Here is a 25,317-nt window from a genome sequence, read left to right on the forward strand (position 1 = left end):
AGACACTGGCCCTTTCTACACTGCTGTTTTCTTCCCGGGGTTGGCCCTATGCATCCAAATGATGCACAGGGGATTCCGCGGTCAATTGAGGATTACCTTGGGGAAACCCCGGGAAATGGAAAACTTTTATTTTCTGGTTTTTCTGCGGTCCCGGGACCATCGCGGGACCACAGGAGATGTGTGGCCACCTGCCCCTGCTTCGCCCCACCTCCTCACAAGTAAACACGAGGAGGCGGGAAATGAGCATGGGGCATGGAGCTCTTCAGGTATTCCATGCCCCATCAGGAGTGAGGTGGGTGGGGTCATGGTTTTTTTTTTTAATAATTTACATTTTTGTTGGAGCGCAATTGCACTCATCTCCCCTTTTACAAAAAAATGGTGGACGCGACATCCCTCCTTCCTCTCGGGATGTCATGTGCCATGTGTGAATCCAGGGGGAGGATCTCATGAGCAGAATATTGTGAGATCCTCCACCTACCTCCTGGAAGGCCAGGAGGTGTAGAAAGGGCCACTGTCTACAATTACTTTCTTATCCACTTTGCTAGGTCAGATCTCACTGTGGAGCTTAATCCTGTCATTGGGCTCACCTACACCCAGCAAGATATTCCACTATGAAAACGGCATGAAAGCAGTATATAAAAAGCAGGAGCCACACTAGTGCTTTATAGTGATACTGAACTGCACTGCAGGATCTACACTACTGCTTTATAGTGGTAATGAAGTGCACTGACAACTGTTGGGGCCCATTGACACATCTACACCAAGCAGGGTATTGCACTATGAAAGCAGTATGAAAGCAGTAAGTGGTCTGTGTCAATGGGCCCCAACAGTTGTCAGTGCACTTCAATACCGCTATAAGGCAGTAGTGTGGCTCCTGCCTGTTATATACAGCTTTCATAGCACTTTCATAATGGAATATCTGCTTGGTGTAGATGAGCCCATAGTCTCTGTACAAAAACTCTCCAATCTGTTCCAGGGAGCAAAACACACACACACACACACACACACACAGGATTTCTTCAGCTCGCTTTCAACTCTACTTGTGTAATTCCTTCCCTTAACTTCTCTTTCCTTAATTACTTTTATTTATTTCATTTTGTAACATTTTTTTTAAAAAAATACTTGCCACCTAAATAGGCTGCAGTTTAGAGCACAAACATCCAGAGATAACAATTAGTGAAATAATTACACTTGTTCTGTCAGTGTGACCCTGTGACCCAGAAAGTATTACAAATCCATTTTAAAACATATTAAATGTTCATATTAATGAAGAGAATACAGTACAAGTGCCAGCAAACTAAATATTGTTAATGATTTTGAGCTATTAAATTCATTACCGTTTCTTTTCATAATAAAGCGGTTACTTGCTAATTAGACCTTTTTAAACTCGCCGTTATTGAATTCATTATACGGCATAGCCATTAACTCTTACAGATCCGTCGGGGTGTGTTTCTGCACAATTAGAACAATAATCATAATAGTTTCGAGGCCATATTCATAAGGATACAGGCCTTGGAATACCTCGTGCGGTTTTTGACAGTCACTCCATGTTCTTTTCCTCCGAGTACATTTTCTTGACACATCATGCCTAGCAGCTTCTGAGCTGTCACAGTAACTTTGACAACACAAATTCTATAAAAAAGAAGCACCCCCCCAAAAAAAACCCCAAATGCCACATTTTAATTTAATATTTAAATTCCAACTTTGGCATCTCTATCTATATCTATCTATCTATCTATCTATCTATCTATCTATCTATCTATCTCACTGTTATCTGAAATCTTAGCCCAGCATATGAATAAGGTGTGTTCCTTCTTCTTAAGGTCAACTTGGGCACTGGAGAAAGGAAGGAAGGAAGAAAGAAAGTTGCACCTGAGGAAAAGAAAATACGTTTTCATTGATAAGCGTTTAAAAGATGAAGTACAAAACAAATTCACAACATTCCGCACTGAATTTCCAGATACCCCCCCCCAAAAAGGGGGGGGGAGAAAGAAAGAAAACAAAAGAAAACAACTCCCAACATGACATTGATTAAAGTATGGATTGTACCTGTACTTGAACACTTGAATTGGATTTGATGGTTTCCATTTTGTGAACCGCCCAGAGAGCTTGGGGTTTTTGGGTGGTATAGAAATGCAATAAATAAATAAATTATTATTATTATTATTATTATTATTATTATTATTATTATTATTATTTTCATTTGTATCCCGCCTTTTGCCCAATGCTGGGCCTCAAGGCGGCCTTACAAAGTTTAAAATATACATGGGGGGGGGGAGGGAAACAAAACCATAAACAACTAAAAAATACACAACAAAATTATAAGACATTAACATAGATGGAGGGCTGGATTATTCTCCAAAGGCCTGCTGGAACAAAAAAGTTTTAGCCTGCTTCCGAAAGCCCATCAAGGAGGGAGCCAGCCTAGCTTCCCCAGGAAGAGAGTTCCAGAGCACCGGAGCAGCCACCGAGAAGGCCCTCTCCCATGTTCCCACCAAGCACGCCTGTGAAGAAGGTGGGACTGAAAGAAGGGCCTCTCCAGAAGATCTCAAAGCACGGGCAGGCTCATAAGGGAGAATACGTTCTTTCAAATAACCTGGACCTGAACCATCTAGAGCTTTATAGGTCATAACTAGCACTTTGAATTGTGCCCGGAAACAGACTGGAAGCCAGTGGAGCTGTTTTAACAGGGGAGTTGTCTGCTCCCTGTAACCAGCCCCAGTCAACAATCTGGCTGCAGCTCTTTGAACCAGCTGGAGTTTCCGAACACTCTTCAAAGACAGCCGATTGGGATGATTAGTATGTGATAGTACAAGGTCTTCCCAATGTGCAACCCATTGAGCCAAATTAAGCCCATCAAACAAAACGGCCTGGCATTGGTCATACACCGAAATAACCATTTATTTATTTATTAGTGTGTGTTTTTAAAGGAAGTTGCAGGATCAGCTAAGTAACCCAAGGATGCTCTTTGTCCCTGGGTTGTTTCTATCATGTGTGAACCAGAGGGATATATGAGGAATTCAGTTCAGTTCAGTTTCGATCAGGACTTACCCAGTTCGGTCCTCTGGACTGAACATGAACTGCCTTTGAAGTCCAAACATTTCAAAGCTTGCAATGTGATTCATGGACAGGAAAACAAAAGTGCACACCACCCTTTGTACTTCTGGAGGAGGCCAGGTCAGGGGAGGTTATCAGATGACCTTTGCTTTCTCAATACTCCATAGCATTTCAGGTCCTCACCCCACTGCCAGACATTTAACAATGTGTATCCTCTCTGATTGTGTCTACCCCAGTCTTGGTTGATGCACAGCTATGTAGACTGTACCACCTCAGATGTCATTTGGGAGTGCTGCATTTGGAATTTCGTCCAGATGCTGAACTCAGGGCTGATCCAATATATATTGTTGCCTGAGGCGGAGCAGAAAATGGTATTCCCTCCCCCCCAACAAGTCAAAGTGTGTAGTTCCAAAGACTACCCAAATTATGTTGACCCCTCACAAGCAGCCCTCCCAATAATAATTAGGAATGTATGAGAAATCGTATGTAGTTTCTTTTTGACCAGAATTGCACCTTTCAAATCAAACACAGACTCGGATACAATCTGCAGTCTCGGATGGACAAATGATGTGTTACATTTGGGAATATGAGTGTGAAAATACGTAGAGATTTTCGTGCTTAAACAAACAGAGGAAAGCTCACAATTAGATACAGACTTGAGCAAGAATGAGGTTTCAGGTGGAATTCGGTGAATTTTGGCATACTTGAATTTTGCTGATTTGCACATCCCTAATAAGAAAACATGAAGGGCACAACGTTGTGCATGTTTAGACAGAAAAAAAGTCCTACATCTCTCAGCATTGCCCAAGCTAGTCATGCAGGACTTTTCTCTCTCTAAGTCTGGATGTGAAGGCTATCAATGGCTACTAGCCCTGATGGTTGTGTGCTATCTCCAGTATTCGAGGTAATAAGCATGCATGCACCAGTTGCTGGGGAACATGGGTGGGAGGGTGTTGTTGCCCATGTCCTGCTTGTTCATCACTGGCTGATGGCTGGTGGGCCACTGTGGGAACTGAGTGCTGGACTAGATGGACCCTTGGTCTGATCCAGCATCAGGGCTCTTCTTATGTTCTTATGTAATCTGCGTAGGCTTGCACCCTTAGTTATTAACAATTTGTAGCTCTTTCATGACAACGAAACTCAGCAAATGGCAATGCTGGTTTCATTTATTTATATGTTCATATGCTACCCTTCCTCACAAGGAACCCAGGGTGATGCTGCCTAGGATGGAAGGTTGCCTAGTGGTAGGCCTGGCTATGTTAGAGCTCCTGATATGAAGGGGAAAGGTTTAGTTTAGTGTAGTCCTTTCCCAGATGTGCTGATTTAGTGCTGGTGGGTAGGGGGAAATAGGGGGCTTCAGATCAAGATCATCTTTTGATGTATTATCCCACACCTCCACTCCAGCCCTGAGGATATCCAGGTTCTCACACCCTAACATACTTCACTGAGGCCATAGCTAGACCTAAGGTTTATCCCAGGATTGTCCTGGGATCAAACCTATTCCTCTAAGTGCCACACAGGGCATCCAGTGCTCAGGCAGGGATGAACCTGGGATGATCCTGGGATAAACCTTAGGTTTAGCTACGGCCTGAGTTGTGAGGTTGAAGTAGGATAATCCCTTGCGCTTTTACTGTGATCTGCATTTCTCCAGCATTTCACATGAGCTGGAGTTAGCAAATTCATCTTGACATTAGCAAATTCAGTGGCACCTCTGGTCATGGGGCAGATAAGAACATAAGAGCATAAAAGAGCCCTGCTAGAACAGACCAAGGGTCCATTTCGTCCAGCACTCTGTTCACAAAGGGCTTTGCTAGACCTGCCGGGATAAGCCGGCAGGGAGGCGGGGCCAAGGCAAGCTAACGTTAGCGCGCGCCGCCTCAGCTTCCAGACGCCGGACGCGCAGGGACGACGCAAGCCCTGCAGCGTCCACCATTTTTTTTTTTTTAGTTTACAGGGGCCACGTGCGGCCCAAAGACTCCAGAGAAGGTAAGGGTTTTTTTTTAGTTAACCCCCCCATCCGTCCTCCCTCACCATCTCCTGTTCGTCGCCCCCCGCCCTCCCTCGCCATCTCCTGTTCATCGCCCCCCGTCCCCCCTCGCCATCTCCTGTTCGTCGCCCCCCGCCCTCCCTCGCCATCTCCTGTTCGTCGCCCTCCATCCCCCCTCGCCATCTCCCGTTCGTCGCCCTCCGCCATCCCCTCTCCTGCCGGTCCAGCCTTCCCTCCCCCATCTCCCCCCCCCCGGATCACCCCCCCGGCATGATGGGCACAGCGCTCGTATGAGCGCTGTGCCAGGTCCGTGGCTTTTCGCGGCTACTCGCGAGCGAGTAGCCGCAAAAAGCCATGGACCTTCCTAGACGTATCTCAGCCCCGGCCTGAGGCCGGGGCTGTGAAAAAGGCGCACCATAAGCAACTTCGTTTATGGCGCATTAGAGGAGGCCTCAGTGTGGCCTGGCGCCGGTCATCTGGACGCACAGCAGGGAAACCGGCCCACAAAGCATGCTAAGGCCTCATCTAGCAAGGCCCACAGTGTCCAACCAGCTGTTGACTAGGACAGAGGTGGAACAGCACCCTCCCTCCCATTTTCCCCAGCAACTGCTCTATATAGGCTTACTACCTCAGATGCTGAAGGTGGCACATAGCCATCAGGACTAGTAGCCATGGATAGCCTCCCCCTCCAGGAATTTATCCAACCCCTTTTTAAAGCCATCCAAACTGGTGCCCATCACTACGTCTTGTGATAGTGAATTCCATAGTTTAACTATGTGTTGTGCGAAAAAGTCCTTTCTTTTATCTGCCCCGAATCTCCCACCAATCAGCTTCATGGGATGGCCCTGTTGGGTTCTAGTGTCATAAGAGAGGGATAAAAACATATCCCTATCTATATTCTCCACACCATGCATGATTTTGTACACCACTATTACCCTCCTTCCCACTCTCCATGCTAAACAGTTGGGCTGTTGTAACCTTCCCTCATAGGGGAGATGCTCCAGCAGCCTTTGACCATTTTAGATGCCCTTTTCTGCACCTTTTCCAGCTCTACAATATCTTTCTTTAGATGTGGTCCATGATGGATGCACGGATCTTCCTCAGTGCACTGGATTTGACTGCTTTTTCTCCCTTCTAATGAGGTAGATCTGGTAGATAACAAGGGATTCATCTTCCCATGATGGAAAATCAGCTGTTTCATGGCAGCTGCTTAAAGCCTTTGGCAGGTGGGCGGGGTGAGGCTGTCCTCCCCAACCCACCCTCCTGTCCGGTAACCCCAGGAATATTGCCATAACATTATCCTTTTCCCGACAGCAAGTAATTTTGCCGGGTTTATGTGACATCTCATTCCAGCTTTACTCAATGCCTCGAAACTTTTGCTGATGGGCCTGCCTAAGAAATGTGATTGGTAATCATAGTTTAAAGATGTGTACTTTGTACAGTCCTTCAGAAACGACAGTGGGGTCTTTAGCGCAACCGGGCCTTCCTTTCCCCTCCTGCCAATCAGAAGGCTGGGATACACACGCAGGAGAAATAACCATGCATTTTCACAGGGCAAATGACATCCTTACTCTCAACGCAGCTCAAAACACTTCCTGCACGGTGTCATATATAATAACAATAACTTGACATATTTGTAGCTTGTGTTTTATTTAAAACTGTGTCCCTTTCACCTGTAAAGAGACGGGACATAAACGGACCTCGGTGATTGCTCTATTGAATGGTTTTGGCACGTAAGATCCCCGTTTGCTCCTCCTGTGTCCTTTAGTTTATTATTATTTGGAGGGTAGAGCGGTGTGATTATCCATTCTTGCTGGGGGCCTAGTAAGCCATCTGGAATGCTTATTAAACCCACAGGCAGATCAAAGGGATATAGCTCCATCGTGGTACCTGAATGTGAGCAATACTTCATCATCAGGTTGTCTGTCCTCTAATGATGTACTAGATGTTTTAGCAGTCCCAGATTAACACATAGAAACATAATGGTTGGGTTTTTTTTATAGTCTTTGCTGTAAATAGAGGAAGCATTTTTTTTTTTAAAAAAAAAAAAGTTAGATTCCATCCCCGTCCTTGATAATATGTGCATGGGTAACAAAAACGAAACGTATGAAAAATGAAAGAAAGAATAAAACGGGTACCCAAAAGTCTCCAGTGACTAACTCCTCTTTCACCAGCTCAGATAAAATGTATTTCTAGTTGCATCTGAAAAGATGCTGAAATGTGGGCTTTTGGTGACTCATTCAGGGAACAGCGTTCCGGACTTGTCAGACAGTTTCTAAGATAGCATTTTTTTTTTCCCCTGTGCATGATGTTGTTACTTGGCACACTGATGGGAGATGGTGATTAAAAAGATTTAGTGCTTCACATTAAGGATTCAAAAGTCATTTATGAGTTTTGGTCTGAGGAAGTGAAAAGCACATATCTGTAGGTAAGGAAATCAGCCCCGGACCTTCCAAACAAGGTGCTCTGAATCAAGCCACAGACTTCCCCCATCTGACCCAACTACTTCTTCACATCTGGCCCACCAGCTTTCCCCCCAAGCTTCTGCCAGCCCCACTCATCTTCCTAGCCAAAAAAGAAAAAGAAAAGAAAAACCCTTTAATCAGCAGCTGATCAGAGATAAGAGCTTTTCACCAGCTTTTATCTCTGATCACCTGTTGAGATAAGACTTTTTCTCCATAGGACTTGAGGAGAGGCGTTGGGAAGGGATCGTGGGTGTATGGGTCTGTGTGTATGAATAGCGTGAGTGCATGTGGGTGAGAATTAGGGACGGTGCAGACTCATGACTGGGTCCCCCCAGACCATGTCTGCCAAGCTGCCGCCACTTACTGGGCCCAGTCCAATGGTGGCAACATGGTCTGCAAGCATACTACAGGAACCCATTCCCTCCCTGAGTCACCACGTTTGACAAAAAATGGCAGCTCGGTTATTTCCATGGCTTTCCTCTCTTCTTCCTTCCACCAGTGCCGCTGCCATAGCCAGGATGGGAAGAGGAGAAGGAGCACCCTCTCTCCTCTTCTCATCCTGTCTACCATGATGCCAGCAGACCAGGAGGAGGACAGGAGGGGCTTCCCTCAGCAGCTGCCCTGCCCCCTAACTGAGCCACCAATATGCACATATTGACCCTGTTCAGACGACATGCGAAGCCACGGTGGCTAAGCACTTTGAGTGAAACGTTATGGCTTAGTGTGTCATGTGAACCATGCCTTAATGTGTTGTGTGAACCATTCCTAACCATGGTGGCTACATAAGCACAGTTTAAACCTACTCACTAACCATTTGCTGCAAAAGGGTTGGCAGCCTAACCATGGCTTAACGTATCGTCTGAACAGGCCCACAGCCAGCTCGGTTACTTCAATAATTCCCAAGCTGCATAAATGGCCGCCTTAACGTGGCGATGTATGCAACATTAAAGGCATAAAGGGTGTGCGACTGTGTGAATGTGTGTGCATATGTGAATGATGTGTAAGAGTGTGGGATGGCCACGCCACTTTGGGCTGTGGCCATGGCCAATGTTGGCATGCAACCCTTGCTGGATCAGACCAAAGACCTATCTAGTCCTGAATTCTGTTCCCATGGTGGCCTACCTTATATGCGTATGGAAAACCCACAATGAATGCAATAAGTTCTCCCCCCACTGCTGAATTCAGCAACTATGTTCAGAGGTATGCTGCATCTGACCCTGGGGGTAGCACATAGACAGCATGACTACTAGCTCTTGGTAGCCTTATCTTCCATGACGGCAAGGATTGGACCCGGGGCCTTCTGCTCACGGCCCTTCCAAAGCTATAGCCCTTCCAAAGGAACATATGAAGCTGCCTTATACCAGTTCAGGTCATAGATCCACCTAGCTCAGTCTTGTTTTCAAGGCTGGCCCTCTAATGACACAAGTTGAATAATTTGCTCAGGCAGTGGACTGGGAGGGGGAGATCATTAGATTGAGCACCCCGTAACCCACTATCTCATCCACCTTCCTGCCACTGCTCGCCACTTGCTCATGAGGCTCTCTGGAGCCACCACTTACCCTTCTGGTGTGTATATCCCAATTCCCACCTACTGTAAGTGCATGTCTCCCAAGACCTGGCCAACTTCTCTTGAGACCCATCTGGCTTCTCACAGAACTCGTTCGACTTTTCATGAGTCTGTCTGACTTCTCTCAAGACTCATCCAACTTCTCCTGAGACCCATCCCACCTCTTGCCAGGCTTGTCTCACCTATTGTGAGGTCAAATCATACCACATCAACCAATTGGTTCATACTGAAAGCACTTATGGACATGCCACATTCAGCTAGTCTTATTGGAACACGTTTGGCTTCCCAATGTTTCTCAGACATCTCACTTGAGGAGGTACCTCAGAACTCTGATTTCACCAGACAAAAACCCCACAACCACCTAGGGACGTATGGAACTGCCACTGCTGGCCACGACATAGCCTTATAAACCTGACCCAAACTTCCTTTTAAATTTCCCTTGAAATTCCTCCGGCCTTTCAATTGAGGAGGGACTTTAGGCAAAATGTCTGTTGCAGACCCATTTCCTTCCACTTGCAAGGTAGAGGGAAGGATGGGGTGAGGAGGAATCAAAGCTAGTGGAGTATTATGGACCTCACAAATTCGCTGTTGGAGAGAAACATTTTGTGCCTGTATTTACTGAGTTCTAAATAAAACTCTGCTCAAATGTGTTCACACCCCATATTGCAACTGCTGCTGATGACAGTTTCGCTTTGGAGAAAATGTGTTTAATGTCTTGCAATTTTTTGGAAGCAGTTCCCCCCCCCCCCAATGATGTTTCTTTATTTACGGATTTCAGCATTTACTTTTTATTATTGTTTAATCAGATTGCTTCAGTGAGAACGAGAAACTGTGTAATTTGTGTCCCCCCCCCAATCTCTGACTTTTCCTTTTCACCTGAGGAGAATAGCTGACTCTCTAGTAGACCTGCATGGAACATCAAGCCTGGTGAGTTGTGCCTGTCCCCCACCCCACCCCACAACCTGCCAGGAATCCGGGCTTCTCACCTTGCCTGGTGAACAGAACTGTCGGTGACATTCTACCTCACACAACTGGATGTCTGTTCAGCAAGCAGAACTCCCCTTTCTTCCTCTCTGCCCTGCAGCCCCCTGCCCTCCCCAAAGCTGCTCCACAAGGTCATCCAACCCTCCAGAACAGATGTGAGGGGGTTACAGGAGGGAGGACAATTCTGCACTGCTGTCAGTGGTACATGGACATTATTGGGTACAACCCATAATCTCCTCCTGGTGCATTTCAGGGAGCATGCCTTGTCAGGAGTGCTTGGTCCCTGGAAAGGACATCAATGTTACAAATAAATATATGCAACATAACCATTGACTGATTAATCCTAAAACTAAATGCATTTTTTAAAAAATAGAAGAGCATGTTGGAGAGGCATTGTACTTTTGATAACGTTTTTTTATGGCTAAGGTTGAAACCCTAGACACCTGGAAGAAAGGATGGACGGGCCAGTCCATTCCCAGTCCAGGTCGCTTTCACATATCTTCATCCATAATCTGTCCTGTCTCTTTTCTGCCTTAATCTGTGTTTTCTTTCAACGCATGCAAACAGAGGACCCTGAGGGGAGACATGATAGAGGTGTACAAAATGATGCATGGTGTGGAGAATATGGATAGGGAAACATTTTTCTCCCTCTCTCAAAATACTAGAACCCAGTGGGGTCATCCCATGAAGCTGATTGGTGGGAGATTCAGGACAAATAAAAGGAAGGACTTCTTCACACAGCACATTTTTAAATTATGGAACTCACTACCACAAGATGTAGTGATGGCCACCAATCTGGATGGCTTTAAAAAGGGGTTGGATAAATTCCTGGAGGCAAAGGCTATCGATGGTTACTAGCCCTGATGGTTGTGTGCTGCCTCCAATATTCGAAGCAGTGAGCCTGCGTGCACCAGTTGCTGGGGAACATGGGTGGGAGGTGCTGTTGCACCATGTCCTGCTTGTTCATCCCTGGCCGATGGCTGGTTGGCCACTGTGTGAACAGAGTGCTGGACTAGATGGACCCTTGGTCTGATCCAGCATGGTGCTTTTTTATTATTATAAATTTTTATTTTTATTAATTCAAACACTTACAATAATCACACTACTTCAACTCAATATCCCACAATAATAAAAATTAAGAAACTTCATAAAATAATATAATCATATCTCGTGCATTATTCTCCTTTCCAAAATTGTAACGTACAGCATGGCACTTCTTCTGTTCTTACAAAATATGCATGTCTAAATGACTTTATCTCAAAAGGGCCATTTTAAAATTCATGTTGATTTTATTTATTTATTTATCAAACCGAGAACAGCATCACAACTTTCGGAGAGGCATGCAATCCAAAGAGCAGCTACATTCCAGTATGTGCCTTCATCTGAGGCGTTGCAGACCAGGCGTCGGAATTGTATCGGAATTCGCAAAGGGTGGATTCTTTAAGCAGTCCTACCTGGAGGTAAGCCCCATTGAAGTCAATTTGGCCATTACTTCTGAGTTGACTGGGGCTTTTAGGGGCTTCATTAGTATAGAGGCTGCCATTTGATAGGAGTAGGAGTCCCAATCCCCCTCTTCCTATAGGGGGCAATTCTCTGTGGATAGAACGCCCTCTGCAGGCCACCTCTGACCTTCTTAACTTTGGGGCTGTGACTCAACAGAGACTCATAAAAGCTGAACAGCTCTTGCTCAGCAAGCTTTCTGTGGCCTTAAGCAGCTTGAACGTTTTAGATCCACAGTATTGCCTCTCATCAGTTAATCCAATCTGCTGTGAGAAAGTTTTCCCCTTTCTTTTTTCTTCTTTTTTACTGTCTCCAAGTCCTTATGAAAACATTCAGAGCTAATTGAGACATTCCCAAACAATTAAGATAACCAGATGTGTCTGTTATTTGTAATTACCTGAGCATGTATCCCTTTCTTCAACAACAGTTCCATTTTTCCTCCTTCCTGAAGCTTTTTGAACTACTCCAGATAATGGATATAGGAAGATTAACTTGTCGAAAAGTAATCTCTTGTATGTGCCTACTGTGTCTCGTTCGGATGTGAAAATCGCCTACTCTGTGAATTAAGCCACAAAGCCAAAAACATTTGGTACAAAGAATTCTGTGATTCTCTCTCTCTCTCTCTCTCTCTCTCTCTCTCTCTCTCTCTCTCTCTCTCTCTGTGTATGTGTGATTTTAGTACTGTTTAGAGCTGAGCCAAAATGGGCAGGGCCTGTGCTTTTGCACACATTTTAACAAGTTGGCAGTGAAAGTGTCTGCAACCCATGAAGAATGAGAGCAGTGTTCATCCCCTCACTCCGAACTGGCTTTCTGACATCATCACATGCCCAATTCTGAATGGCTAAGTGACCAGTTCATGATGCCATTCTATCATCATGCTGTCACATCATGAACTTGGTTGGCTGAGATCATGATGCTGAGAAAGCATGTACTCAGGGCTGCAAAGTCTTGTGAAAAGCAGTAAAAAGGGTGTTGGAGGGATATGGGCTTTGGGGGATGTTCCCTCCACCCATTTTCACAACAACATTAAAAATGCTTGTTAAACATCTGTACAACACTGGTTTGAGATATAGAGTGGGTCTTCACCAGTTTCTTGATTTCCTGGGGCTGTTTTAACATGCAATGTAAAGTAATGTAATGGGATAACATTACTGTGATTTTGGGCTGTAAAACAGGGGGCCTACAAGCAGCAATTCAGTATCTACTGGTCATCAGAGACCATTTTCTCTGCTGACCAGTATGTACTGTCAGCAGAAACCCAGTTGTCCCTTGGTTTTTACTATGTTATGTGATGCCAGTGTGGTGTAGTGGCTAAAGTGTTGGACTGGGAGTCAGGAGATCTGGGTTCTAGTCCCCACTCAGCCATGGAAGCTCACTGGCTGACATTGGGCCAGCCACAAATTCTCAGCCCAAACCACCTCACAGGGTTGTTGTTGTGAGGATAAAATGGAGAGGAGGAGGTTTATGTACGCCGCCTTAGGTTTCTTGGAGGAAAAAAAGGCAGGATATAAATGCAATAATAAAACAAATAAATAAATATAAATATAACATCATTCCAAGAGGGTTTGGAGGGAAATGGAGAAAGGGCTACACATAGTGTGATTTTAACCACTACCCTAGTTACGTTTGTAGAGGCCTGAGGCAGAATGAGTTTGGCTGTGATTGTAAGGGAGGCGTGGGAAGGGCCTTTCTTGGAGCTAATGATGTGGCCATGATGTTGCAGTGACAGCTCAAAGGAGGAAAGGAGGTCTATACACTTCCCCTTACAGATGATCCACCAAACATGCACCATGTCTGGTGGGACACATGACTTCAGGGGGTGGGTAGTTCTTTCCTTTCCATGTGTTATGTCTGTATGTGGAAGTCAACAGTTGAACAGGGCTATTGTCAGATCAACATCTGCCTCCTGTGGGACCTCTCCAAGGTCCTGCGGAGCCTGACTCTAGCCTTTCCATGCGCTATTCCTGCTCAGAGCGTACCTCAGGGCTATATTGCTTTAGACTGTATATGGCGACTCTTATGGTTGAATGCCTCCTGTACAAAATACTAACGAATTAGCTAAATAGATTAGCTAAATAAATTAATTAATAAAAGCATATCCACATATAGAATTAGCACATCAGGGGGTTGGACTAGATAGCCTTGTAGGCCCCTTCCAACTCTGCTATTCTATGATTCTATGAAATGGTTATTCATGATATTTAATGTCCTTTTGTATGGTTTTGTATGGAGCACCATTCTGTCGTTCAGCCCAGGCAGAGCCTTACCACCTGATTGAGGTTTAGGCCTACTTTTCATAGGGATGTCTGAGGAATTTGGTCTTTTCAGATTCTGGTGTGAACAGTCATGATACCCCCCCACACACACACACATACACACAAACACTAATTTGTGGATCAGAACATAATGATTCTTCCATTTTCACACTTCTCCAAAAGTTTGGCACTACAGCTTTTGGCTCTTGAAAGTTATAAAAGGCATTTAGAAATGTGTATTTTATTTAAGTACTAGCTGATATACCCGGCATTGCTTGAGCCCCCTAAGAGAGTGTTCAGAGGAGGGCAACCAGGATGATCAGGGGTCTGGAAACAAAGCCCTATGAAGAGAGACTGAAAGAACTGGGCATGTTTAGCCTGCAGAAGAGAAGATGGAGGGGAGACATGATAGCACTCTTCAAATACTTAAAAGGTTGTCACACAAAGAAGGGCCAGGATCTCTTCTTGATCCTCCCAGAGTGCAGGACACGGAATAACGGGCTCAAGTTAAAGGAAGCCAGATTCCAGCTGGACATCAGGAAAAACTTCCTGACTGTTAGAGCAGTATGACCATGGAACCAGTTACCTAGGGAGGTTGTGGCCTCTCCCACACTAGAGGCAGCTGGACAAGCATCTGTCGGGGATGCTTTAGGGTGGATTCCTGCATTGAGCAGGGGGTTGGACTCGATGGCATTGTAGGCCCCTTCCAACTCTGCTATTCTGTGATTCTATGTCTGCAATAATCATCTTAAAGTAGCAGGCCAGTGCTAGGCCTGTGAGTTAACATTTAAACAAATTAAATTCATTTTTCCTCTCGGTGAGAGAGGAAAAATGAACCACTCTGCAATGTAGGCCCGTCCTAGGCCTGTGAGGTAAATTTAAAACAAATTAAATTAGTTTCTTCTCTCTCTCTCTTCTTTGCCCCCTCCCTCCCTCTTAAGGGTGAAGGTCAGGCACGCACCCCCCCAGATTCTGAGAAAACAACAATATCAGGACAGGGTGCCTTTGAGATTGTTCAGAGTTTGGCCTCTCAAAGTCACACTGTTGTATCTAGTTATGGTTTTAAAAGCATACATAGCGGGTGGGAGGAGGCACTGCAAATAGAGGCAGCCCACTTATTTGGGGTTGTTTCTTTTTACGTGGAATTGGGTTGACTGCTTGAGAACAACCTTAGGGATCTGGGTTTTTAAAGGCATGCAGCGGCCACCTGTTTGTGAACTCACAATGGCTGACAAAGGCTGGAAAGTCCAGCCTCCCACCTAAGGCATGCTGGGAGTTGTAGGAATAAGCCTATTTTTTTATTAAATTCTTTAAAAATGCTTTTTAAAAAGCCTTAAAAAGTGTTTTTAGATTTTTCTGGTAGATTGTACAGCCAGACCTATCAGCACGCCAAATTTCAAGTTCCTAAGTCTTCTGGAAGTGGGTGAACATTTCCGGACATACATCACACACACTTTCTGCTTTACAGGTAGAGACTTATTTATTACAATTTTTTTTAATGCTCCATCCTTCCTCCAAAAGGAGCACGGAGCAGCTGTAAAACAATAATAAAATCCTACTAGCACAATAAAACAATTTGAAATACAACAATTATAATCTAACCTAAAAAAAGTGAACAGCCAACTGCTTTTGTAGCTTTAAAGGCCTTTAAATGTGGTTTAATTTTTTCTCCACAATATTTTAGCTTCATTTAGAAATGCATAGATTCATAAACCTTTGTAAATGTGTATTTGTGTGTGTGTGTGTGGGGAGAAACCCAAATATGTATTCATATATGAATAGTTGTGCAGAAAACAACAACAGCACACACAGCTGTACATCAATGTGGAAATGGGATGGTTGGGACTGTGAATGAACACATGAGTTGAGATGAAATGGTATAGATGAAAAACACATTGATCCATTCCTAATTTCTACTCTGCATTTGCCACCTTCTGCTGCTGCTAACATTCATTCCCTCCAAGCAGGAGCAGACAGAAAGAGCTTCGGCTATTGGGAGGTATTAAAATGCAATAAATAAATAAAATAAATAAATAAAGTAGACATCCAAATGTTGTCTTCAGCTCCCAGTAGGGATGTACTGTTCTGTTTGCTTTTCACAGATTTTCTGGTGCCTTTCAGTCCATCATCCACTCATGGATGGTATCACATTATTTCACAATTTCCCAAATTTGCTCAAAATTTATATAGCATTTGCTTAGCACAACTAAAAGCTCACAAGAGCCCTCACAACATTTAGGACTTCCAACATAGGGGATTGAGGGGAGACATGATAGCACTCTTCAAATACTTGAAAGGTTGTCACACAGAGGAGGGCCAGGATCTCTTCTCGATCATCCCAGAGTGCAGGACATGGAATGATGGGCTGAAGTTACAGGAAACCAGATTCCAGCTGGACATCAGGAAAAACTTCCTGACTGTACGACAATGGAACCAGTTACCTAGGGAGGTTGTGGGCTCTCCCACACTAGAGGCCTTCAAGAGGCAGCTGGACAACCATCTGTCAAGTATGCTTTAGGGTGGATTCCTGCATTGAGCAGGGGGTTGGACTCGATGGCCTTATAGGCCCCTTCCAACTCTACTATTCTATGATTCTATGATTCATAACAATCATACTACTCTTCTTTACATCATATATATGATTCTTCATTCTTTGCTTACCATAAGCTATGAGCATTCTGCAATGTTGACCCCTTCAAAATGTATTCAGATATGTGTCATGGGTTGGCAAAACATAACCAAAGTCACTTTGTAGTTGCCCTGACCAATAATTTGAGGCCAAACACCAGCACAGGCCAGTTTGGCCCATATTGTGATTGGGGATCGCCAAAGATGTTGGCTTTGACCTCCATGTCCATTATTTCAATTAAATTGACTTGACTTGGTTAGATTTGGTCAATTTTAAGCAAATTAGCCGAACAAATCAAATGCAAACTGGAACTAATCAGGGCTGAAGTTGGAACTAATCAGGTGAATTGAAATCAAGACTAAATGGGATCTTGTGTAAATAGTAGCAAGGGGAGGAGGGAAATGTGTTTCGAAATCAGATTTGCCTAGTCATCTGCTGAATCCAATCTCTTCACATATTTGAGAGGAAGTTTGTTCATCCCCCCCCCTTTTGCAATCAGAGTTGATTCAAGATTACAGGAAGAAAAACGCAAACTTCTCAATGTGAATCACTTGCCTCTTAGGGGTGGGTGAATCTACCCACGTGTGCGTCACCACCACCATCCACCCATGCTTGCCAGGCAGCGTGAACCTCTCCTGAGGCTTGGCTTGGCCCTGTGAGCACTCGGCACCTGTCTACCCTCCCAATGAAATTGCACAATTCCCCCCCCCTCCCATTGCATCAGTGGCAGCTGACATTGACACAGGTGTGTGTGTACCATTTCACCATGAGGGCAGGCAGCTGCTGAGCACTCCAGGGCCTCGCAGGAGCTTGAGCGGAGTCTGTGCTCATGCCAGGAGTTGTCGACTGGGTTTGGGGGGCAGATGTGTGTGTGTCTGTGTATGTGTGTGTGTGGGGATTCCACCAGATTCCCATTCCCATCAGGTGCTTACGGCATCCCTATGCTTTTAATTGGGCCCTAGGTTTGTAGTTCATTGCATACTTATGCTAGGGTGACCATATGAAAAGGAGGACTGGGCTCCTGTACCTTTAACAGTAATATAGGAAAGGGAATTTCAGCAGGTGTCAATTGAAGTGAGTGAAATTTATTTATTTATTTATTTATTTTATTACATTTATATACTGCCCCTCAGCCGAAGCTCTCTGGGCAGTTTACAACAATTAAAAATAGTAATCAGATTTGCAAATTCCCTCTTCATCACAACAGTTAAAGCTACACTAACTATAGTAGAGTGGCCAGATACAAAAGAGGGCAGGGCTTCTGCAGCTTTAACTGTTGTGATGAAGAGGGAATTTCACCCTCTTCAATTGACACCTGCTGAAATTCCATTTCCTACATTACTGTTAAAGATACAGGAGCCCTGTCCTCCTTTTCATATGGTCACCCTAATTTATGTAGTAAGATTACCATTCTGTTCCAGCAGGGGGATTCTGGCTTGAATTGGGTTGTATACATTAGTATTTACAGTAGCTGTAAATGAAATAATAATAATAATAATAATAATAATAATAATTAATAACAATAATATTTCTTACCCGCCTCTCCGATTGAAAATGGTATATAAAAAGCAGAGGCCACACCACTGCTTTATAGCAGTATTGAAGTACACTGACAACTGTTGGGGCCCATTGACACATACCATATATACCGCTTTCACACCGCTTTCACAGTGCAATATCCTGCTTGGTGTCGATTCGGCCATGGTCTCCAGATAAGTTGGACTACAACTCCCATTATTCCCAAGCAGATATTGGTCTCACAATCTAAAAAGAATTTCGGATCACACAATAGCCAACTAAAAATAAATCAAAACTTTGAAAAACTCAACATTATTATTATTATTATTAATAATAATAATAATAATAATAATAATAATAATAATAATAATAATTACATTTATATACCACCCCATAGCCGAAGCTCTCTGGGCAGTTTACAAAAGTTAAAAACATTGAACATTAAAAACAAATATACAAAATTTAAAACCATTAAAAAAACAAAACAATTTAGAACAATTATTCTGGGGTCAGTTAAAAAACTCAGCATATGCTATTAAATATTAAATGCTTGGGAGAAGAGAAAAGTCTTGACCAGCTGCCGAAAAGATAACAATGTTGGCGCCAGGTAAGTTCAAAGAGGAGTTTGGCCAAAATCAAGCTGAATTTCCCCCAGTATGGTGAAATGCCATGGGACGAGGGATCAGACAAATTCCTAAGGGGCACAGAAGTGTCCAGTAGGGCTGTGCACCGCCACGGGGCTGAACCCCAAATCAGAAGTGGATTGGGGTGATTCAGGCCCTCCTGAACTGGATCCCAACCAGTCCAGGCAAAGTCCGAGGCGGCCCAAAGCCAAAGCCAATTGGCTCCAACGTTTCGGGTCACATCGGTGCTTCGGACGTGGGCCACCCACCCACCCAGTCTTCCGCCAGTCTCCTTACCTGCCTCCACCCACCCAGTCCCCCACCAGTCTCCTTACCTGCCTCCACTGTCTGCCACCATCCAGCACCCAGAAAACTCCCGAGTCACCTCGGAGGGTCTGAATTTCACCTCAGCTTTGGCACCGAGGCAGGTCGGGTCCCCCCGAGTAGGGCTGCTTCGGGGGCTCCGGATCGGCCTCCGAGGTGGATCGGGTGTGTGTGTCCCAGCTCAGCCCCTAGTGTCCAGTGGGTGGGATGGGCATGACCCTGCTCCCCCACGGTCCCTATCCACATAGACGTGTATTCTACCAAGCCCCTTGCCTCCTTTTGCCCACAAACACCACCCAAGATGCATCACGGCTGCTGAGACGCCGATCTTTGTTTCCCTTTCCACGAAATTGGGAGCTCCCTGCCTTTCCATCAAGGGAAATAAATGTTAATGTATGCAGTAGATGCTTTCCTTCGCAAGCTGATTTAACAACATCTTGTCTAGTTCGTCTCCCTCTCTTGCACTTCCTCATTTGCTCAACGTGCAATGAAAATAAATAAATAAGTGCGCCTCCGTCTTATTTATCCTTCTTTGGACATTTCTTCACCAGGCAGATGGTCAATTAAGAGCACTAAACAATGACACTGCTTTCTCCGTAAACACTCCCCCCCCCTAATAGCCTAACAAATGAGGATCTGGGATGCCACACCGCTGAATACCATCTTGACTTTCTAATTACAAAGAACTGTGTCTTGATAGTAACAATTACAGCTATAACAATGATGCCGGTACTTGAACAATATAGTTGGAGGCAAAGTGCTTATCGGAATATCCAGAAAATAACGGCTCTATGTTTGTGCCCAAGCTGGAAATGGGAACTTAAACAATTGGGGGTTGTAGTGGAGCGGAGAGAGGAAGAAAGGTTGAAAACATTGGTTTTAGTAGCTCCAGATGTGCATTTGAATCCAATTACTCCAAAAGCAGGGCCAAGGAGAGGTGCTGTTTCCTTCTGTTTTGCTAATCGATAGGTGAAAGGGGGTATTAAACTGAACATGGTAATAACTCTCATTTTGATATTTAGCTACACTTCACATTATTTTCAGAGCACAGCAGCATTTGTGCGAATAATGCCAGCACACAGTTCCTATTGTTGGCAAGATGGTAGCCCTTGGTGTTAAAATTAAAGACTTTCCAATTTTCCCCTCCATTGCAAAGTCATTTTTTTTTCAATGTTCAGTCATGTGCAACTCAATGCTGGGGTGTGCAATTTCAGGGACCGATGAAGGTCTTACATATTAGCATGGGAATCGGGCCATTAAAATTCATGTACAGTATTTTCAGGTACAAATGTATGGCCATGAAAAAAAAAAGAAAAGAATGATACTGGAAAGACATAAATAATGGGAAGTCTTGAATTTTCAAGGCAGAGTTTGGACAAGACAATGGATCCGGAGAGGTAGTGATGGGCTTGCATCAGATTGGCCCAGAAATCTGCTGAGCTGCTTCCCAGGATCTGGCTCAGCTGGTTTCCAGGACGCTCTTTTTCCCAGGAGCTCTTCATGGGAGGCCTGGCAAACTATGGACATGTCTAGATGAGTCGTTATCCCGGGGATTGCCCCGAGATCATCCCTGTGCATCCACATGATGCACAGGGACGCTCCCTCCCTTTCCCTGGGATAACCGGGACAGCTTTAATCCTGACTTTTCCCACAGTCTTGGTATCATCCCGAGACTGTGGGATGCATGGGCGGCCATCCTGGCTTCATCCCATCTCTCGAGAGTAAACACGAGGAGACAGGAACCGGGCATGGGGCACAGAGCTCTTCAGGAGCTCCATGTCCATTGTGAGGGGGGGGGAAAGGCTTTTTTAAAAACAACAACAACAACAAAAACCCCAACTTTTTTGATGGACCTTTCATGCGCTCATCTTCAATTAAAAAAATGGCGGGTACAACGTCCTCCATTCTACTGGGATGTCGCATGCTGCATGTGGACAGAGGGGGAGGAACTCACGAGGAAAATACCATGAGATCCTCCCCGCTCCCTCCTGGAACGCCGGGAGGTCTAGACATGCCCTATGTAGCACTGCAGCTCACATCAAGCAGAAGATGGGGGAGAGTTCTCCCTTCCCTCTCCCATCAGAATGCTGGCAGGTTTGTGGGGGGGGGGGCGTAGACAACTTCCTGGAGTAGAAGGCAGTTAATGGCTACTAGTCCTGATGACCTTATGCTACCTCCAGTATCAGTGGAAGAACGCCTGTGTACACCAGTTGCTGGAGAACACAGGCGGGAGTGTGCTGATGAACTTAAGTCCTGTTCGTGGGTTTCTGGTCATTAGCGGGTAGGCCACGGTGTGAGCAGAATGGTGGACTAGGTGGACCCTCAGTCTAATCCAGGATGGCTCTTTCTTGTTCTTATGACACTGCAGTGATGAAACAATGACCTTGTCAAGCTGCTAACTGACCAGCAGGGCAGTTGGGAAATGTAGGAGGGGGATCCCTGAGACTCTGTGGATTGCATGGAGGGTGGACACAAGCCATGGGTTGCAGCAGCTCTGTTTTAGAGTTTGGGAGTTGTTAAAACTGAGTTGGGGAATGCTGTTCAGGTTCTTCCTGCTCATTGGAGGAGTCTGAGGTCCATTCATAGAATTATAGAATAGTAGAGTTGGAAGGGGCCTATAAGGCCATCGAGTCCAACCCCCTGCTCAATGCAAGGATCCACCTGAAAGCATCCCTGACAGATGGCTATCCAAATGCATCTTGAAGGCCTCTAATGTGGGACAGCCCATGACCTCCCTAGGTTCCATTGTTGTACTGCTCTAACAGTCAGGAAGTTTTTCTTGATGTCCAGCTGGAATCTGGGTTCCTGCAACTTGAGCCCATTATTCCATGTCCCGCACTCTGGGATGACCAAGAAGAGATCCTGGCCCTCCTCTGTGTGACAACCTTTTAAGTATTTGAAGAGTGCTATCATCTCTCCCCTCAATTTTCTCTTCTCCAGGTTAAACATGCCCAGTTCTTTCAGTCTCTCCTCATAGGGCTGTGCCTCTAGATCCCTGATCACCCTCGTTGCTCTTCTCTGGACATACTCCAGCTTGTCTGCATCCTTCTTGAAGTGTGGTGCCCAGAACTGGATGCAATACTCAAGTGGAGGCCTAACCAGTGGTTTTGGGTGAATGAGTAGATGTTTAGTTATAGTGTTTGGTGTTAGCAAAGGTTATTCATTATCTGATGTGGCTGTTGTTTAGCATTTAACCTAAAGTTGTTCAAAGTTTTATTTTTAAGTTGTTTGCTTGTCTAATTTGAAGTCATACTTGGTTTTTGTGAAGCTCCTGATGAAGGATGTACTTCTGAAATGCGTAGAGGAGATTGAAGAAATCATTACAGATGAAAGAAAAAGATTGTTTCATAGCCCCAGAGCTTGGCTCTCATTTTTTCATCGATTCAGCCAAGTATCCCCCATCTTGGAACTTGATGGCAGCAGTACTTTCCAAAGGCTCAATGGAAGGGGTGCAGGGTCTAGGAGGTGGAGCGACATACTCTGGAAAGGTGGGGGAGTGTGTCAGACTTCGGGCCTTGCTAGACCTACCGGGTGTTCCGTGGTTGAGGAGGGGTGAATCCTGATTTTCCTGTTTAGGTGTGATGCCTCATGGTCCACACCTTGTGTGGATTATCCTGGTGTTGGAGGGGCGTGGTTGCGGAAGTTTGCTCCGGTTGTGGTGCTGTCGGGTCGAGCACGGGCTGCACAGCCACATCGGCCTGATTTCCGGGGGGGGGGGGGTTTCCGCCCGCCGCACAATTTGCACAAGTGTGAAAGAGCGCAATCCGCGTAGATTGGCGGTGGCGGTGGCGGCTGAAGTGGCGCTGCTGCTGTTGTTTCATGCCACCGCCCCCCTCAGGCTGGGGACAGGGGAGCCAGTTGAGATTGGGGGATGACCCAAAGGGAGAATGGCCAGCGGTGGCAGGAGGATGAGAATGAGTGGCATTGTTGAGCGGCAACATGGACAAGGCAGGGATGCTGTCATTTGCTTTCAGGGGTGATGACAGGCGTACTGTGATCTGAGGACAGCCGTCTGCATGGGCACTCTGCGCCTACACATCCCATCACGCCTCTGAGTTTTGCCAGCGATGACCGGCCCTGTGCCCTTCCCCCCTCCCCATCCCAACATCCTTCGCACCACATGTATTCAATAAAACGCATTCAAACTGCACGACGTGTAGTCTTCCTGAGTCTACCCCGAAGGAAAAACCCTGCTCATTGGCATCGTTAGCAGAAAGAAGGGGGGCGGTCTCGTCAGTTTCCGCACCAGCAGAGGTGCGAAACCGGCGTCAGCAGCCTGCCGCCGTCACTCCCCCCCCCCAGCAAATGCAGTCAGAAGGAGAGGGGAGTGTATTGACACAGTGCAAAGGGGCCCCAGGGCACGTGCCCGCCCCTGGGCTGATGCTTCCCTGTCCTTCTGCCTGCCGCCACGTGGCCGCTGGAAAATGGCCCCCCACCCTAGCTTGTTGCCCCCTTACAGCCAGCTGCCGTGTACCCACACCAGTAGGCACACAGCCCTGCGTGCCTCTACCGTGCCCGTCATTCCCCGCTCGCCTTTACATCATCCGCGCAGCCTAAACCACCGGCATGAGGACGGTACCTGTGGCTGCCCACCGCGACAGGTCACCAACTTCCCATTACAGTTGGATGCCCGCCTTCCCAAAAAGTGACCCACACAGAGGTACCGAGCTGCACATATCCCACACATCCACCACACACACCCCAACAGCTTCACCAGCCACTTTTCCGGTCCTCTGTTTGTGCACAAAGCGGACCTGTTGGATTAAAAAAAAAAGCCGCCGCGCCACTGCCGCAGCTGCAGCCAGGGCGCAAACGGCGGAGGAGGTTTGGCCGAAGGGGCTGGCCACTCCCCTTAGCACGCCTTTTCCTGACCAGTGCTGACCTCGCCAGAAACCGCGCTGACCTCATGTCCTCCCACCCCTCCGCCTCCCGAATCCAAATTAGCGCGCGCCGACAGAAAAAGCTGCGCTTAAAGCTGTTTCATAAAACACGGCACAGCAGAGGTTTCACCACAGGATGAACATGGATCCCGGTGAACGTCATGTGGATCTTCCAAGACGACGACGGTATGTAACGCGTGCTACAGCCCCGTCTAGCAACGGCCGTCGTCTCAGAGCTACCACTGTTGCTGTTCAAGACTTTGCCAGTAAAGTTCAGCTCTGGGCTATGACATGTAGGCAGTAATGGGTACGTCACAGAGTTATCACACAAGTGCACCCACTAATTCTTCTAAAGGACACCCCTACAATCTTCCTAGCAGGTCAAATAGGAATGATGCCAGGGACTAGCACCATAAGTTTGGAACTGTCTCTGGATTCATAGGGCCAGATGGAGCACATGGCTAGTGAGCCAGACCTCTGTGGCTCAACTAACTTGTGGATGCTAGTAGGGAGAGATGTGGAAAGGTCTGCCATGGAGAGTAAAGCCTGCCCACATGCGCTGTGCACGATAGTTCCCAAAATGACTACAAACGATATGAGCATAAAGCAAATAACAATGGATGAAGAGTACGCTAATGCACTTCAAAAGTTGAGAGGGTCTTTTCTCACTCGCTCTGAGTTAATTTCCACAAATCTTCCTTTTCTACAACAGATCTAGTTTCAACTGCACCTGGCCATTTATTGTGGATGACAACCTAATAAAATGAAGTCCCTTTAATAAACACTGTATCGGAATATCCCATCTTTTTTATGTGGCAGTGTAAATTCCCACTCCTGAAAGAAACATTTAACATTCTCGCTATTTTAATACTTTTAATAAATATTTGCAATTCCTGTGATAAGGCAGAAAATGCATCACCTCCAAAATTTATGTGGTTGCTGGCAGGTGGCCATTTTCCAATTTTCTGTCTCACTAATACACATTTATTATGTATTTCCAAATGCCCCCGTTTGCTATTTGGCTTGTCATTAAAATGCCATTTCCTTTGCGAGAGACAAAGAGAAGAAACTCACACAAAGGAATCTCGACTGCGCTCCGGCCCTCAAATGGAGAACAGAAACCGGGTGGACATGAGAGACAGCAAACAGAACTTGTCAGATTGGTCCCTTCGGTGAAAGACATAATGCAGCTGGGTCAGAGATTCCATTTCCAAATTAATAACACAAAACACGGCTGATTTTTAGCATACCTTTCTCTCTCTCGAGTGTCTGCGTTGCCTTGCCACATACCATGCACAGACTGATGTGCATAGCAAAATTATCCATGGCATGACATGGTAAAGTACATGTACATATTAGACATTGAACTGTAGCATTGCAATCTTGTGTTAAAGTGCCATTGGCTTAATAATATAAGAACCTATAAAGAGCCCTGCTGGAGCAGACCAAGGGTCCATCTAGTCCAGAACTCCGTTCACACGGTGGCCACCCAGCTGTCAACAGGAAACCCATAAGCAAGACATGGGTG

The 25,317-nt window shown here is 45.7% G+C and overlaps 1 long non-coding RNA gene across 1 annotated transcript in view; it reads left to right on the top strand.

Annotated features, from left to right (window-relative positions):
- The first annotated feature begins 12,978 nt into the window (after positions 1-12,978).
- The window catches only part of LOC134397292 (uncharacterized), a 217,562-nt gene continuing 205,223 nt past the window's right edge, over positions 12,979-25,317 (top strand). The window contains exon 1 of the long non-coding RNA XR_010025356.1: positions 12,979-13,020. This is a non-coding gene — a long non-coding RNA (uncharacterized LOC134397292). The remainder of the gene's footprint in view (positions 13,021-25,317) is intronic.

The sequence above is a fragment of the Elgaria multicarinata genome, chromosome 4, assembly GCF_023053635.1.
Source record: "Elgaria multicarinata webbii isolate HBS135686 ecotype San Diego chromosome 4, rElgMul1.1.pri, whole genome shotgun sequence".
In the NCBI taxonomy this organism is placed as follows: domain Eukaryota; kingdom Metazoa; phylum Chordata; class Lepidosauria; order Squamata; family Anguidae; genus Elgaria; species Elgaria multicarinata.